We start from the raw sequence: 12,544 nt of genomic DNA, 5'->3' as shown, positions 1-12,544 counted from the left end.
TTTGCGAAAGAGAGACAAAGTTTCGGCAGGAGCGGCTTTTAAAATTCACTGTAAAAAATTGCACAACGTTCCATTCATCTTTGTTTTAACAAAAACAAGACTCGCCTTCTTTTAAAATATAGTTGTAATATTTTTTTCTTATAATATAATTAAATACCAGAAATAAATAAAAAGTTTAAAGGGATACAAAGTGTGCCTTTGTTTGGATTGGCTGAAAATGTGAAGAGATTAAATGGTACAAATGGAAGTATATCAGCTTTAACCTTCACAAAAAGGTCAAAGAGATGACTGTGTCAAGAGATTACAAATAAACAACAGAAATTCAAACAAACATCTACAAATAAAGACAGAAATGGTTTACTGATTTTCAGCGTCGGGCAACAGCTAATCCGTTGGTCAGAATACATAAAAGATCTTCTCCATGATAAACGACCAACGATTACTTTCAACTCTTATGTAAAAACGGGCTCACAGATTTTGCGCGAAGTTATACAAACGATCAAGAAAACGAAGGAGGGCAAGACAAACGAATCTGATGAGCAATAGAGCTGCTTTAATTCATTGATAAAGATAAAATTAAAATTTTGTTTGACTTTTTCAACTTAATTTATTAAACGAAAACAATTCCAAAAGATTGGTTATTATCGACATTTGTAACACTGCCCAAAAAACCGAAATCCAAAGAATGTTTCCATTATCGTACAGTTGACCGCATGAGTAATACTCTTTTCTTAGAGTTATTTATAACAAAATATTTGTGAAAGGAGACTCTTAAATCAGCGAGAATCAAGTAGGGTTTAGAAGAGGCATGGGTACCAGAGAGACGTTGTTTGGTATTAATGTATTGATGCAAAGGTGTTTAAATATGAACCTGAACGTATATGTATCCTTCATAGACTTCGAAAAGTCATTCCATAAGGTCCAACACCACAAACTTGTAGAGATACTCAAGGCATGAACATTGACAGTCGAGATTTAAGAATTATAGATATTTTTTATTGGAAACAGACAACAAAAGTTAACGTAGATGATGAGCTCTCTGATAAAGTAGAAACGAAAGGGAAGCATTTATAAATACCAAAACAATAGCTTTACTATACCAGCCTCAACTTAAGGCGCCAAATAAGAATGGAGAGATGTTACGTTTTTTCAACTCTCGTTTATCGATCATAGTCTTGGACACTCAGAAAAACTGAAATGGATAAGCTTGCGGCCTGTGCAAGGTAGTGTTACTGCCGCATGTTAAAGATATCATGGACTAATAGAGCAACGAAGTACGTTATGCTGTCAAACATAATGTGAAGGAAAAATGAAAGGCAAAAGGAAACAAGATAGAAGAAAAACATCCTGGTTTATGAACTTGCGAGATTGGTTTGGAGAACAATTGAACTGTATAGAAGAGTGGTAAATAAAGTAAGAATCGCTATCTTGCTTTTTAACTTACGACGAGGAGACAAAACCTAAATAAAAATAACATCTATGACATTTTGGTTTCGTTTAGATTCTTACATTAGTTTTTAGTACAAGCAACTTATACAAAGGTGGAAATAAGCAGGCTTCCTTAAAAACGACTCATGCACGAATTCCACCGCTCTCGCATGTGTTATTTAGCAACATGGCCGACTTTGTAAAAGCCAGTATGCTAGTCGACCTCACGACGAACGAATACCGGTTTTTCCCTGCGTTCGGTAGTGGTGTTTCGAGGGAAATGGCAGAGAACGTTTACGTTAGAACAACATGTGTGTTTATTAAAATTAAAAAATGGATTGCCATTACGAGGCTATTGAAGAATATTTTACAGAAAAATGGCCTCATGCACGTTTTCCAAATCGCAATTACATAACGGATTTAGCCAAAAAGATTGAACGGATCGGTATTGTTAAAGATGCAAAGCCTAGCGGCCGACCACGTTCGGTGTGCACAGATGAGAATACCAAGGCAGTCACGCAATAATTCGATGAACATTGTCGTCTCTCCGCCAGACGGACATTGTTATAGCTGGGCATTCCATCTCGCACGCTTTGTAGGATTATAAAAGCAATTTGTTTTACTGTTACTGTCCGCATTTGCTGCATAAGCTGAAACTGCTGGACTTCTAGAAGCGCATCGATTTCTGCGACTGGCAGCCAATTATGGGAGAAAACTTTTTCGAGAGACAAATCTTGTGGAGCGAAGAAGCACAATTCAAAGTTAATAGTAGGGTAAATAAGCACGACTGCGAATATCCATACGTCTGTACATAAACGAATCATGGTCTCAACGATCACCAGACTTATCCTATAAATTTTTTTGTTTGCGGTAGGCTTAAGAATGGAGTTTTAAGCATACGATCGAAAACGTTAAAGAACTCAAACACTGGATAACAATCGAGTTAATAATGCGATGCTTACTTGCATTATTTATTCCATCGTAAAACGTTATTTCAAGAATATTAAGATGAATAGTATACATTTTGAACACATATTGTAAATACATATTTTTGCGTAATAAGAAAATAAAAGCAAAGTTTCTTAAATCTGTTTTTTTTTTGCAAATTTTCCAGATGACTTATGCCCTGTATTTTTGATTTATAATCTTATTTACTATTACCTTAAAGTCACGACTATCTTCTTTTCGTGTCTTTAAACAATTATCTCTCTTTATATATGTTTTCTTCGATTGACTTACAGGTTCATAAAAATCACCTATTATAAGTATGTCCTCTGCTGTAATATATCTGCATGTTTAATTAAATACATTAAAGATAATTTAAAAATATATAAATACAATTACAAAATCCCTAGAGGAACCAGTTTAATAAAAGTTTCTTTATACACTTAGATACCACAAGAGTACGGTCCCCCTTACTTTGATTAAAACGGAAAACATGGCGATCATGCTGAAGATTTTCCCGTAAAAGGATGACCTGCAAGTTCCGGAAATTACAAAAGATTTGTGTTGGAGTAGCCAGATTTAAGGGGGAATGAACAATCAATCTTAGGGTAATTAGAAACATGTTTTGAATTTTGAATTGAACTTAAAAATGAAAGCAATATTTAACAATACATTGTTAGACAAAAAAATTGGATATCATTTTGGAAAAGAGACAAATTTGGAATGAATTAGTAATTATTTAAAATAAGATATTTAATTTATATTTGAAATTTAATTAAAAAATAGTATAGTTACAAAAAAGTAAAAAATTATTTACGATAAGCTTATTTTTAAGTACTTTCCATAATATTTTCATTATTTTTTATTTATTTTCAACAAAGTTATTGTTGATTAAATTTAGAAAAGTGTACTTAAAAATAAAATAAAAAAATTACTATTCTTTAAAACAACACAATTTTTTACCATTACAAGTAATACAATTTTAAGTATAAATATTACATAAACTAAATTTAATTCTAAAATTTAAATACAAAGGGATATTTAATTTAAATAATTGTATATATTTTTATGACGTAAAATATTTGTTCATCTCAAAAATTGTTTATCTGTGTTTATCTTTAAACACATGTTTCTAAATTAACTAATTTCTAATTTACTATGCAAATTCATATTAAAACCGAGGTTTTTGTATACATTATGTGTCTTTTTCGTAAATTTTTGTGTTTTGTAATTGTTCCAAATTATTGACTAAAAAATGAGTTAATTCAGAAATGTGTCATTTTTTATGTGCGTGCGCATATAATAGGTAACCCAAATAAGCAGTTAAATATCTCAGAAACTCTTAAAGGTATAAAAATATTTTCTTGTCAAGTTTTTAAGATAAATTCATGCCGATAATAGTATTCAAACAGAAATTTTTTTTTATTATTTCACGAAATACAGCCGAATATATGAAAACTCAATCCGTTTTGCAAAATTCTAAGTCCAATCCTTATTATGGTGTTTATATATTGGAATTGTTTCCAAGTCTACAAACCGTTGTTTTCCAAATCCTTGCAATTCTGCTTTTGTATAATAATTTATTAATACGTTTCATTTTGATTTATTAAATAATGTCTTTAAGGTAAAAAGTGAACGTTAACATACAAGAAAATAGTTTTATATCTTATTTGGGATAAAAATCAAAAGAGAGAAAGAGATAAAATAAATTCGGTGGGAAAAGTAGACAAAATCAAAAAATTGTAATATTTCTGGATAGTTGTCAATCTGTCCAATATACAGTTGAACGCTACAGAAAACCTATTGCTCTCATTAGGTATAAATTATGCAGTAACACGACCATAGGTTCCTAAACTAGACATAATAAGTGCAGTTAAAAAAGCCTGTTAAGTATTACCGTTTTACAAATACAAGAAAAGAAGTAATATAGAGTACAGTCCGAAAAATAATTGGAGAAAAGCACAAAATCAAAAGCAAATGCCAATAATAAAGAACTCAAAGCTATCAAGGCTCTAAAAGATGAGTCTTTAATAATATTACCATTTAATATTATTTAAGATTATATGGTAATAAATTTATAAAGAGTTTAAATTTAAAAAAAAATGGTTACTAAGACTTGGTGGGGAGCTGACGTTGAAACCGCCTTACTATTCTATCGTGCCTATATCAGGTCCATATTGGATTATAGATGTATCTTGTACGGCTCTGCTAGTTCACAGATTTTAAACAAAATATATATCTTGCAGAACTCAGTCCTACGTGTATGTCTTGGTGCCGTGAAAACAATTCCAGTCGAACCTCTTCATGTAGAAGCTATTGAGCCTCATTTAAATCACAGCACATTTAAAGGCAGTTCCTTACAGACAAATTTCTTCTTAAAATATCCAGAACCAAAAGTAATCTATATTTAAATAGAGTAGTATTAAATGAACAAGACCTGACACTCAAAAATTCTCCACTACTGTGTATAGCACTTCAATCTAATCAAGATATTCTTAGTGATTTATATAATCCCAGCTCAACTTTGTTAGATCTTTATGATTACAATTCATTGGTTCTAAATATAAAGATTGTAAAACCTTCATATAGCGATAATTTTCACATTAACATTAACTTATTATACTCAATACTTGCAAGCTTCGAGGAATCTGTGGCAATATACACCGATGCTTCGAAGTCCAAGGATGGTGTGGGATGTACTTTTTATATTCCCTTCAAAAATATTAATTATTCCTACAAACTGGATAACATGTTTTCTATATTTAGTGCTGAAGCTATTGCAATCTACGAAGCGTTGACATTTTTATCACAGTCTACAATTGATTCTGCAATAATTATATCGGACTCCCTGTCTGTTTTAAATTCCTTGGTTTTGGCTAAATACCCAAGATACTCCTCCAACTATATCATATATGCAATTTAAAAAAGGATTTTAGAACTGCAAAAGGTTAACAAAAACATTAATTTTGTATGGGTTAAAGCACATGTGGGTCTCGAACATAACGAGTATGTGGATATGCTGGCAAAAAAAGTGTAAAAAATGGTTTCACCAATAAACTACCTGTAAGTTTTTGTGATGCAGTAGTTTATATTAGAATGAAATATCTTAATATTTAGAACGAATGTTGGTCACAACATACTTATACCAACCCTTCTAGATACTGCAGTATACAAAATCAAATACCGAATAAAACGTGGTTCCAGCCATATAATTATTCAAGAAAATATATCACCACTGTAACACGTCTTAGATTTGACCACGCTTGTTATCCCACACATCTACATAAAATTCATGTTCTCGAAAATGATCTTTGTCAAAATTGTGGCAAAAAAGGTGATTTAGATCATATTTTTTTCGAATGCCAAAAATATGAGGATGAAACAGATCAATTTATTCAACAATTACATGATCTTAAAGTACAGTCCCCGTTAAATATCCTTAGTCTCTTAGCTAATGGAAATAAGAGAATTTATAATGCATTAGTAAAACTTCTGTCAAGTACCAAAATAGTCTTGTAGTATCTACTATCAAAACAATATATGTATATGCAAAATTGTGATGAGCAACTTGGACAGTCCATAGCAAAGCAGCTGTCGGATTGGGTAGATACCTGCTCAAGAGTTTGCTGTGGAACTCTGAGAACCTGATCATCTTGTTTGTATGTAAATATACATAAAAAAAGAGATAATACAAAAAAGTGTTTTGAATTATATTATGTGTACCCTTTTTTGCACACACTGATGATGGTGAAAAGATGCTATATTTAACTTGTATCTTATTTTAATTTTAGTTCTTAAAGCGTATTATTCAACACTTCGTTATTGATATGGACTTTACGGTCATAAAATTTATATGTTTAAGGTATTAGTCATGTTGTAACTGGCTGATTGACACCTAGTCTATGCCAATAAACAAAAAAAATAATAATATTACCAGCTGACAAGGGCAACCTAACTGCTTAAAAGTCAATATCAGCAGAAAATTCAAAAATTAGTCACAAATAGAACTTACACAAAGCTAAAAAAAGATCAAATAAGATCACTGGAAACTAGAATATATACACTGCACAAATTTAAAAAATATCTGAGAGACTACCAAAGAAGAACACGAACACCACAGCAGAACATCACACGTATTTGAAGTAGAAAAAATTTATAAAGAAAATGTACCGCCCAGACCAATGTGCATGAGTTCTAGTTGCAGCAAGCTGTCAAAGTTTCTCCTAGACATAATGCAGCCTTTAGCATTCAACACAACAACATTTATTAAAAACTTACAACAATTCTTGCAAAAACTAGCAGAAGTAGATTACAATTCAAGCAATATGCTAGCCAGTTTCGATATCACCAGCCTTTTCACAAATGTGCCATTGAAGAAAACTTTAATAATATTAAGAGCCAAATTAGAAAGGGATGATACATTGACAACAAAAACTTGAGGTGTCAGCTATAACGGAGCTACTAACACTGTATCATTTCCTTTTTACCCTGTATATCATAAAAATCGATATAGATCCTAATATTTCGCAATTTAAAATATTAAACGAACGAAACTTTAAGAGTCTCTTTATGTTTGTCAACTGCCTCTTTCAAGATAATTTATTAGTTACTTACTCTTCAATTTTTTTTTCTACTCCATTTTAAAATAATTGCGGAGTTTTGAATAAAGATAGACCAACGATTGGCACATCTTTTTACTATACGTTAAAGAAATAATTAACTTAGCGGGATTTTCGATCCTATTCTCTCTGACAAGGAGTTTTTTCCGGCGTCATTTTTGGTCTTGGAAGCAGAGAGAGGGGTGGTTGGAAATCTCCGGTACAGGCTGGTAACCATATTACCAAAAATGTCTGATAATTGCTATTAACTATAATATGCAGCAAAATAGTCTGAATTAAAGCGAAGATAATTAAAGTGAAGAGAAGCTGGCTTTCACCAGCCTTAGAATTTTCAACTAAAAGCATGACTATTGCATACACAATCGAAGCCAAGTAAGTAACCCGCTTGAAAAATTGTTGGTTATACTTTTTGCATATCTTTTTAAAATAATCTTTTTTGAGAATAACTAAAGTGGAAATCAAAACTCAACCAGTAGTTTAAAACTTTATTTTAATTACAACCAATTGTTGATTAATCCTATATATTGATAAAAAGATTTTCCAAGCAAATCAGTTCAATTAGAATGATATTCAAAGAAAGTTACTATTTTATATGCTTATATTCTCCATGTTTAATCGAATGGTTTAAATTTTTGGTCTTTTTGTTAACTTATATAAAAATTCCTATTTTTCATTTTGAAATAGCCGCTGAACTCCTAATCTTATTTGAGTATACCACGCAACTCATCCTGACACATGTTACGATACATGTTAACTAACTCGAATCTAAGTGAAAGGATATGGGTTGGCGTACGAGATTATTCATCTCACCTGATATGCAGTGTTTGGCAGCGAGCGAAGTAGTAAGGATGATAAAAGAAATTGTGCATAGGTGAGAAAAGGGCCTGCATTTGTTGATTCTTTACATTTATTATTAGTTCGATCAGATGCTTAACTTATCCATTTCAGCTCAGTGGATGATGATATGTTCAAAGGTACAAAATAATTAAAAACTTACCAAAAAAAATTTTGAATAAAATCCTTTATAAAAAGGTATATAAAAAACCCAGTTGGGCTATGTTGAATTGACAAAACGTTTTCGGAATAAGTATTCCATCATCAGTGTCCTAAAATAGTATTTAACCACTTAATTAAAAAGAACATAAAATAATTTAAGTTTTGACTAAGGTTAATGTAAAATGTGGTTAATACTTACTAGTTAATACATGGATGTAGCCACTAAATATGTGGGTAAAAACCCTTTAAAAATTATTAAATGAAATTTAGTTTACATTATGTCTAATTTACAGTCGAGATGTTAAAGTTACCGTTGGATTGGTAACATGGCGACATATGACTCTACATTAAGTTGCAAGTCCTGAGACGGTATGTCTACGAGGACTTTGTCAAAGCAACTGATTGAAATGACAATCTTGGCAGGTTATGACGGAAGTTATGACAGAGCAGTCAGTGTAACTGTATATGTCTATTTAAGACAGAAGCCAACGTTGTTTAAAATTGTGAAAGTTGAAATAAAATAAAATTATAACAGTATCAACCATCAATGTTATTGTTGTAAATTATGTATGTGAAATGAAATTGTGGTGAGGAAATTATGTGATAATAGTTAGGCAACCAACTATACAGTGTCAAGTGGTGTGATGAAAAGATTCTAATATAAGGCCCTTTATGTTTTAATAACATTTGTTACCTGGAAAATGGAAACTAGACACAGGTGGAAAGGTGGGTTCTTGAAAAAGTATAGGAATTGATATATTTAATATGTGAGGATGTTATTCAATGAATGAAATAAAACTATTATGATATAAAGTTCATGTAAAAATTGACTTATAACTCAATTATATTAGGCCCTGTATGTCAAAAAACAACATTTGGTACCTGGAAAATGTAAAACTTCTTGAGTTGCAAGTTCATGAATATAAATATCTGATTGGATGTTGACAAACTGAGTGAAGTAGTTATATTTTGTGTGTTGACAAGTATAAAATGGACAAAATTTGATGGTTGAAAGTGGTTTTGTAATATATTGGTCGTAAAGTACTCAACTTATAACTTGAGAAAAGGCCCTATCTGTTATAAAGCAACACTAGGTACATAGGGAAATAAAAGATTAAGTTATAAGTTGGTAAGTTGAATGAACTATTAGTCTATATTGACTATAATAGTAAAATGAAATTGTTGTAGGTGGCTCTGTTAAATTTGAGTAAAGAGAATGAAAATTAAGGTGTTTTTGAGAAAATTGTGATAAACGGGTGTGAATGGGTGGTGGGTGATGGATGATCTGATCTGAATTTGGAAGTGTCGAAATAGAAGCATGGAAAGTATTGGTTATAGTGATTAAGACATGAAGTTTGGGTTGAAAAGAAAAGAGTGGGATAGATGGAAAGTAAGATGTATTGGAAGAAAGGTTTTTAGAGTGAACTAAGGGAGATGAGTATTAGGTGAACTAATAATGAATATGGATTTTAATTGTAGAAGTAAATTGGGGATGTGGGTTAGGAGAATAGTTGGCGATGGAGAGGGAGAAAATCTCGATTGAATGAAACATGACGATTAACGCAATTTGGGCTTTTTTGTTTTTCTTTAAGAATTTCAAGATCTTCGTATAAATCTAATTTGAGGAAATTTTTTTGGGAGATATTGTGGATAAGTAAAACGTCTTCTGGGATATTGAGGGTGTGGTTGTGTTCTTTGAGATGTTGAGAGAAAGTGGAAGTATTTTCGCTTTTTATGTGCTCTAGAGAGCGTGAAGAAAAAGATCTGCATGTTCTACCCATGTAGGTGGCATTACAATCTGAACATTTAAGTCTATATACTCCACTCCGGTTCATATAATTGATAGGATCTTTGGAATTAGAAATGTGTTGTCCCAAGTTGTTGGGTACTTTGAATCATCATCTTTAATAATTTTTAAAGGGTTTTTACCCACATATTTAGTGGCTACATCCATGTATTAACTAGTAAGTATTAACCACATTTTACATTAACCTTAGTCAAAACTTAAATTATTTCATGTTCTTTTTAATTAAGTGGTTAAATACTATTTTAGGACACTGATGATGGAATACTTATTCCGAAAACGTTTTGTCAATTCAACATAGCCCAACTGGGTTTTTTATATACCTTTTTATAAAGGATTTTATTCAAAATTTTTTTAATATATGGTATACAGCCAAATACAGGAACTTTGTTTCCTTGTGGATTTTAAAAACTTACCCTTTATTTACATCGTAATCCATTTGATTAACATTTTAATGAACATTTTATGCGAAACTTATTCTCGTTATTATTTAGCGAACTATTCAAATACACTAATTATTTTTACGGTGTAATTTGGACCGGAATAGGAAGAAATAGTATAAACTATTATTTACATTATTTACATAACTGACTAACATTAACAATCACAAACAAATACAAAAGCTAATTGGCCTCAGTCAAATAACTAATTCCTTGTAAACTATTATGCAATGAACTCTATACCATGTAACACAAAACACGAAACGACCGATAGATTTGTAAAACAAAAATAAACTGTTTGTGAAAGCATATGTCAATAAAATACACAAGAAGATCATAACTGAAATGTACTGTATCTAGAGTACTAAAAAAACAAATGAGCATTAAATCTGAGATATTTCTCGTAAATAATATTACTCGCAATCCATATCTAAATCGACCTCATCTTCTTAATAATCTGCTACATTTATTATCACCGATTCAATATCTTCCTGCAAATTGTCCACCGCAAACATATTTTCTCCTAATTACTTGACGTGGTTCCCATAATTATGCCACTGTTCTTCAGAAACGCGTTGGTAAGCTTCTTTTATAAACTGTTGTTCCGTTTTTTCTTTAAAATCGACGTTGTTTAAAGCCACATACCTTTTCACTTGATTCCACACCATCTTAATTGGGTTCAGCGTCCAATGACGGCAGTCTCAAAATCTTAACTCCATATTTTTCCGCAATTGTTTCAATTTTTGCGGCCGCAGTATCCAGTAATTCACTTTTGTAATCTTCCTCAAAAAATAGTTTGTTTTTGATTAGCCAATATTTTTGACCACGAAAGTTAATTTGGCCCATACCACTACCAGTTTCGTTTCCAGCATGAAGAAAAACAAACTAAGGACCTCTTTGGGTTGGATCTTTCAGTCCAGAAAAGAGCCCTATAATAAGGGCATCTCGTGGATTCTTGATCCTTGTGTCCCTCCATTCCTTTTTGACTGAAGCACCGTCGTTAGTGCAAGACTTATCGGTATAAACAAGGTTTGCAATATCCTTCTTTCTCAATGTTTTTATTTGTCTTTCTTTCCATCATTATCGAATCTCGACCTCTTTTACCATATTCAAAAACCGTTGTCATTTCGTAGCCTACGAAATGTGGTTTTTGAAAAAGCTGGTAGGTCCTCATCATCCTTTAGTCTTTCATTATGTTGTCAATAAAATAAAGAGAAAGGTTTGCTTTGTATGGACAATGGTTTAACGATTGATGAATAATTGGTGAGTTCGTCAAAATAAGATAAAAGAAATAAGCCCAATAATAATAACAATACGGTGACGACAGCGATGACGATTACGTTGATAGCGATGATATTGTGAACAATAACGACTAAATCATTTTAGTGCGATTTATTTGAAATCGAAACAACGTCGTAGAAAAATTTGTAAATAAAAAATAAAATATTTTTTTTTAATTCTTGGACACTGGTTTATGAAATTACGTTGGGGTTTGATTATCAGCAAGTCATAAAAAATGTCTGTATACATTCAGTATGAATATTGTAGCAAATCGTAGATACTACATTATAATAAACAATCATTGTTATTCATTTCACATGAGATTGGCCATTTACATCGATACATTCAGACGTTTTCCTTGCAGCTACTTCCAAAATATGCCGTACTAAAAATTAACGGGCAATTCTCCGCCCCAAAACAACCGAAACATTCCAACAAACATGCAGCAATCGGATATTTACAGCAACAGCAGCAGCAACAACAGAATTAGTAACTTGCAGTCGATCGTTATCGGGCATTATTAACTACTTAGTGCACACGGTCGCTATGTAAAATGCATGCCGTACATGGAGGAAGCCAATCACCTCGGGATATGCCAATCTGATATCTTTTCTTCCTCTAGCCAGCGAGAGCAAGGTGAAGTAATAGAGTAATAAGCAAGGAGGTAGGGCGAAGGCGCCAGGAGATCAACAGCGGACTCAAGTTGTGTCTCTCAGGGATAATTACGGCAGATTACCTAGCTCTCTCGGAGAGAGCCGGTGGTAGACTAGCGATTTGTTATTTATACGTGGAATTTCTGCGGCCAGGGGTGGCTTGAACCATTAATCTTTTTTGATAAACTAAGACTTAAATAAACTTACATCCCTTGAGATCGATTTTAAGTTAGGATTTTAAAACAAATAATTTATTTTATGAATTTACCTCACAGTTTTTTAGTTTCTATTTTTTTATTATTATTTCATATACAATATTCATAAATATATGATCTCGATAACCTTCAAATAACAGCATATATACGTATTACACACGAT

This window comes from Diabrotica undecimpunctata, chromosome 7 (genome assembly GCF_040954645.1).
Source record: "Diabrotica undecimpunctata isolate CICGRU chromosome 7, icDiaUnde3, whole genome shotgun sequence".
Lineage (NCBI taxonomy): Eukaryota > Metazoa > Arthropoda > Insecta > Coleoptera > Chrysomelidae > Diabrotica > Diabrotica undecimpunctata.
Note: the sequence above shows the minus strand (reverse complement) of the source record.